Here is a 6,516-nt window from a genome sequence, read left to right as displayed (position 1 = left end):
AAGGAAATCAGATGGGGGTCTTGCACTGCCTAACTTACTATTTTACTATTGGGCTGCCAATCTTCAAAAAAATCCATGCCTGGTGTAGTTCTCCCAGCTTGGACTGGTGTATTATGGAAAATGTTTCTTGCTACCCCTCATCTTTGGCAGCTCTGGTTTGTGCCCCTCTAACTTCCTGTTATCCTAGTTATATTCAAAACCCGATTGTTCTTTCCTCTTTGAAAATTTGGAAACAATTCAGGCAACACTTCAAACTTTCAGCTCCCATCCCATTAAGTCCTATTTGCTATAATCATTTATTCCCCCACTCCAATACAGACACAACTTTCGCTTTTTGGAGAGAGAGAGGTCTGGTTCATTTTTCAGATTTATATTTGGAAATATACTAAATCTAAACTACCTGAATCTCATATGTTTCGATACTTCCAGATACGGAACTATGCCCGTACACACTTTATGTCTTTTCCTCAAGCTCCAACGAGATCTCTTACAACTGAGCTTCTCTCCCTTCCAATGGCTCGCAGTAAGATTTCAGTATTATACGACCTCATATCATCTTCAAATATATCTTCCCCTGAGAAGGTCAAAGATAGTTGGCAAAGGGAGCTCGGCTTTGTCAGATGAGTGGTGGGAAAAGGCACTGATGAGGGTTAATTCTACATCTTCCTGTGCTCGTCTTAGTTTAATCCAATTTAAGGTCCTCCATAAAATAAAATTTAAAAAAAAAAAAACAGACTTAGTAGGCTATTTCCAGGTACAAACAATATCTGTGATAGGTGTGTTTTTTCCCCAGCAGGTCATGTTCATATGTTTTTTTCCTTTCCCAAGTTAGTCAACTTCTGGTAATATTTTTTTAAATCATTAAGCAAAGTCCTTAATATCACGTTGGAACCCTGCCCACTGATATCTATCTTTGGAGTACACCGTACTCCGACTAGTCTCAAAACTCAAAAACTCTGATGTTGTTGCCTTTGCCTCGCTTATAGCCCGCAGACGCATTGTGTTACACTGGAAAAGTCCAAATCCCCCTCCTTCTACTTCTTGGTTGAATGATTTAATGTCTTAAAAGTTAAATTTCAGAGATTCAGCAGCCAATTTTTATAAAAGATGGCAACCTCTCATCACTTATGTTAACACCCTCACCTCTCTGGATCCTAACTAAATTGATTTGACACATCCAATTTTTATTTATCTGTTTACTTATTATTGTTTTCATTATCTAATTTTATATTGTACACACTGAGCATCCTTTATTTACTTATCTATTGTCCTTAATTTAGTAATACTCTTTCTGCACTACCTCCCCTTCATGTTATATTATTTATTTAGTCTATTTTTATTTATTTCCTTCTTTTCTCACCATTCAATTAATTTCTCATTATGTATTCTTACTTATCTTCTTACTTTGCTTATAAAAAAAAAAAAAAAAAAAGCCACGTTCAAATGATTACATATGGTTCATGATTTAAGAACAATAAACTTCAATAAGCAGAGACATCGATTGTCCCAGACCTTCATGCGTTGCTTTCAATATTCCACCAGACACTAAATGGTCTCACGAAACTGATTTACTGTATGTTCAGCATTCCTCAGTGTTACAACCAGACTCACAGTATCTCTTTTCATTTACATACGAACGTACACTACACACCACTGTTGGCAAAGGGATATGTGGAGAGCCCACTCATTTTTAACAGAGTACTGGCTAATGATCTACAACACTTAAAACAGTCTGATATTCAGCATGTGGATGATCTTTTGTTTGAAGTCCTACTCGAAACCAGTGTGAAAAAGTTATGGTTGGTAGTATAAAGCACTGGCAAAGGGGGGGACACTAAATTAAGCAAAAACACACAGAAGTAGAATATTTGTGGAGACAGTTGTGTGGGAATAAAAGATCCATAGTTCCATCACAGGTTGAGGCCATAATGAAGGCCCCTAAACTACAATAGGCTGTGGCTCACAGGCAGAGTGGGTCGTCCACTAATCAGATGTCGCGCGTTCGATCCCCGGCTCCCGGTCTGCATGCCGAAGTGTCCTTGGGCAAGATACTGAACCCCAAGTTGCTCCCGAAGGCGTGCCATCGGTGTGTGAATGTGGTGTGTAGCAGTTGGCACCTTGCATGGTAGCCAATGCCATCAGTGTATGAATGGGGTGGAATGAGATATGTAGTGTAGAGCGCTTTGAGTGTTCGGAAGACTAGAAAATGGCTTATATAAGTACAGTCCATTTACCATGTCTTTTCTGGTGTCACAAAGAGTTTACACAGAAATAAGTTCTTCTGCATATGAGTCATGGCAAAAAAACAACTAATGCCCGGAGCTGTTGGGAGGTCGTTACGATTCCTGTATCATTCAGTCTTTATGGGAAACTGCTAAAATACACACAAGCTGGACACAAGCTCAACAACCTCAAGTCCTCTAACTTCTTTTGACTTCCTGTATAGGGAAAGTACCTGCACTCACATGGCCGCACCTATGTGTTACCATTGGATACAAAAGGATATTATATACAGGCTTTACCCTCCTGTAACAGACTGGGAGAGTCTAAGATCAGCAAGTTAAAAAAAACCCTTAAACAGGAAAAACATGGAAGAAAGCTCAGGGAGAGCAGCGGGATGCAACAGTCTGTTACATTTTAAGGAAAACAGGCTGGAGTACATTAATGCAACAGATGCAGCACATTCCTAAAAGAAGACTGTAAACTTTGAAAACACGGTGACATAAAAACTCTCCAACAATCCCAAACAGTACAAAATAAATAACTAATCAAGACAGGCACTTTTAATTCTCCCAAAATAGAATATGAGGCTGAACTTGCAGCTTGGGGGCCCTCTGGTGGCTGCAGTATAGTCCTATGCATCAGTATAGTCTGATTATAGCAAGAAACAGCCCTGGGCACACATGCAATAGGCAAAGTTACACTCTTTGATTTTGGACCATCGTTCACTCCAGACATTCACTCATGTTTCCAGTATGAAGTATGAACATGCCCTCATGGACATGTATTTGCAGAGGTAATGGTCAGTGATACAGTATGAACCTAAAACAATGGTGCCATCTAGTGGTGCAGCCATGTTAACATCCAGAAATTATGCAAAGAGGTGGAGCGTGGGTGGAGCAAGAATACAAAAGGATATTATATAGATAGAGGCTATACCTCCTGTTATAGGAGAGTTATTTATAAAGGCCAATATCACAAAACACAAATTTACCCCCAAGAGCCTCACAATCTGTCCTTAGACCTGGAATGTTGTTTAGTCCAGAGTTCCATTGAGAACGCACCAGAACCGAACCAAACAGTTTAAAATCCAAATGAAGTGATATTTAATTTAGTTTCTCCTGAATGTTTGATCGTGTCAGCTCCGGTTTCCTCTGAACTTTGAGCTTTATGCTTACTCTGGTTTTAAGAGCAGCCAACCACAACACGTCATGTGAAGTCTGCCGAATACTGTCTGCGAGTCTTTAAACAGGAACCAGGACCAACATAACTGACTTTAAACTAAATGCTCAGTGAGCACGATGTAACTCAGACAAGCTTCATGATGAACAAATGGACAGATGTAGAAGGGTCAAAGGTCAGAGTCTTGTCTTTCTGCTGGCCTTGGTGAAATCTTTCCATCTTTAGACTGTCAAAATGTTTCAACTGTCATGAAAAGAGTGAAAGAGTTTTCATCAGAGGAACAAACCTTTGGCCCGACTCCAGCAGCTTGCATAACAGCCATTAAAACACAACTGGCATTGTTCTGCTTGTTGTAAACAACATGCCCTAATCACCCCAAGGACAAACTCAGCTCCCCTGCTGAGCTCCTCCAACCTGCTGTGCGTCACCGCTGTTTATGTATGTTCTGATTTTACATCAAGTTTGAAATTACACCAGATCAACAACAACCGAAAGTCTGAGAATGAAACAAGCAGAAGTGAAACCAAAACCACTTGAGACGATCAGGAGTTCAAATTGTAAAAGAAGTCACTAGAAAAGAAGTCAAACAGACTGAGGTTTTATTCAGTGCCACTGCATATCAAAGTCTTCACTTGTGTACGTCTGCTGGTACAGTGCATCCAGTCCACTCACACTGACTACACACCACCTCAGAAAGAAAACATGTAAATCCTGCAGATCAGCAGATGAACTCTTCAATCACAAATCATAAAGAGAAAGTCATTTCATGCAGTTTGGTGCTTACCTGCAGATCGATCAGCAGCAGCACTGTTCACGGTTTGACTGTCAGGAAAAGACTGAAGGAGTGTCGCAGCAACTTGTTTGCATACTTTCACTTCTGAAGTAACTAAGTAACTCAGCACTTTCACTGGAAATGAAGCAGCTCCCAGAGTGAAAAAATAAAATGCTCTTACTCCTCCCTTTGCTCTGCACTTATGTTACACATAATTATGCAAAATGTAAAATCTCCAGTCAGACCAAAGTAAATTAAAAAAAAAGAAGAGACAGAGTAAACAGTGAAGCTGTGCCTGTCCTATCCAAATGGACAAAGTAAAGTCTGTTGACCAGCTTTGTTTTTGTTCTGCCTGGTCTGCTGGGGCTGGAGCTATTCCCAAAAAAGGAGAGCGAGAGAGAGAGAGAGAGAGAGAGAGAGAGAGAGAGAGAGAGAGAGAGAGAGGTATATAAAGTGGGCTGATGTGGCTGCACACTATTTGTTTATGGCACACTATATGTTTGCATTTTGCATGAAATGCTTCTGTCTGACTCTCACCAGTATCACACAGTATTATCAGCATAACAGCTCACTGATAAAACGGTCATCAGACCTGTGCTCCTGGCCAAAGTGAGTTCATAATAATCTAACAAGTAAGGACCAACAGGTACATTGATGTGTTGTTCATGCGCAGCACATTCATGAAAAAAAGTTTGTTGTGACAATTATGAAGCTTCTAATTATATAATTCTATTATACTCAATACTTCAAACATGGTTCTGATTCTGGGTCTTGTTAACAAGCTCAGTGTGAACAGAGTCAGCTGATAACCAGCTTCATAAACACTGATGTTAGTTTTAATGAAGAAAGTAACCCAAAGACAGACACAGACCTCAGAACAGCGGGAGACCAACAAACACCAACATAACATGCTGCCAACAATGCATTCATGTGAGTGTTGTTTGAGTGGGTGTAACACACTCTGCGCTATTGGCTGTTGTAAACGCCCATCAATGACAACAATGCAACAAGTCTGTCTCAAACCTGTCTGTCTGCTTTTATAAGAAAATCTAAAAGCAAACTTGAACTTCTCCTTTCAAAGCTCACGCCGTCTGCTATCTTTCTTCTATCTACCTATCTTGGAGAGATGATACTGCCAACATTGTTCTTATTTGTTGCAGGTATGTGACTTTTTTTTACTCCATGTTGAGTTAATCACATTGTATTTTTGGTTGCGCAGTTTCAGTAGCAGTGTTGGATGTTAGAATTCCTGAATTGGGCTGATCTACATTTTCCTCATTTCAGGTGCTGTCTGCTCTGAAGTAACAGATGTAACAAAGCGGGATGGAGAGACTGTCACTTTACACATAAACAAAACAGTGCAACCCAATCATAATTATCTATGGTCCATTGTCCCAATAGACCAGTTACCATTGTCACCAATGGAGAGGTCCTTCATGTCAATGGGACCGGATTTGAAAAGAGGGTACACACACATGTTGAAACTGGATCAATCACAATCTCTAACCTCACCATCAATGACAGTGGGATATTCCTGGCTCAGGTCTTAACAAAAACAGGTATCCTGGAGCAAAGATTTAACCTCTCTGTCCATGGTGAGCAACCTTACATCCTCCATATGTAACACACTCTTCTTTGTCTACATTTCTGCCAGTTAAAAGAACTTTTATGTTCTCACTGTGTTAACTGTGCTTTCTTTTTAGAGAATTCACTTATTCCTCTTAATGTATTGAAAGGAGGCAATATCACTCTGGACCCTGGACTAGAAAAACTACAGAAAGAACACAATGTGATGTGGACACAGGGACCAGATTTCTCTGGGAAACTAATAGCTCAGTGGAAGAACTTCAGCATGTTTGTCTCCTTCTTTTGAGTTTCATTTTTGTTAAAGAATAAAGGACGACACAAAGAAGAGAAAGCATGAACACTTCACAGTGAGGGTACACGAATGATCAAGATCTGTATTATTAATGAAGTCCATGTCTTCTTTAAAGGTAAGCCTGCAGTCAAAGGAAGAGGGCAAAAAAACCTGATCAGTGCATTTGTATTCTGTTCTTATCATGATTAACTGAAACACACATCATCATGACTTCATAATGTTTGTAGCTCTTCTGCATTATGCATTTGGAAAAACTACAGATTCAGATTAGATCATAATGTTGGACTTTGTGAATTATGTTGTCAGGAAAAGTTTTGCATGCATCATGTATGCAGAGGCACAAATAGTAAATATATGTGAATAAATAACAGAGTTATAAAGAAGTCATTCTTATCATGATTATAACATGAATGAATGTGAATGCACTGATGTAACTGTTTTTTTGTCACAAAGACGAGATGGA

General features: G+C 39.6%; 1 long non-coding RNA gene across 1 annotated transcript; it reads left to right on the top strand.

Annotated features, from left to right (window-relative positions):
• The first annotated feature begins 5,235 nt into the window (after positions 1–5,235).
• On the top strand, positions 5,236–6,245 carry LOC109140039 (uncharacterized). Its single transcript, XR_002042377.2, has 3 exons — positions 5,236–5,334; positions 5,459–5,769; positions 5,878–6,245. It is a non-coding gene; the product is annotated as an uncharacterized LOC109140039 (long non-coding RNA).
• The last annotated feature ends 271 nt before the right edge of the window (positions 6,246–6,516 follow it).

This window comes from Larimichthys crocea, chromosome X (genome assembly GCF_000972845.2).
Source record: "Larimichthys crocea isolate SSNF chromosome X, L_crocea_2.0, whole genome shotgun sequence".
NCBI lineage: Eukaryota > Metazoa > Chordata > Actinopteri > Sciaenidae > Larimichthys > Larimichthys crocea.
The sequence above is the reverse complement of the archived record's forward strand: the minus strand, read 5'-3'. Positions and strand labels throughout refer to the sequence as shown.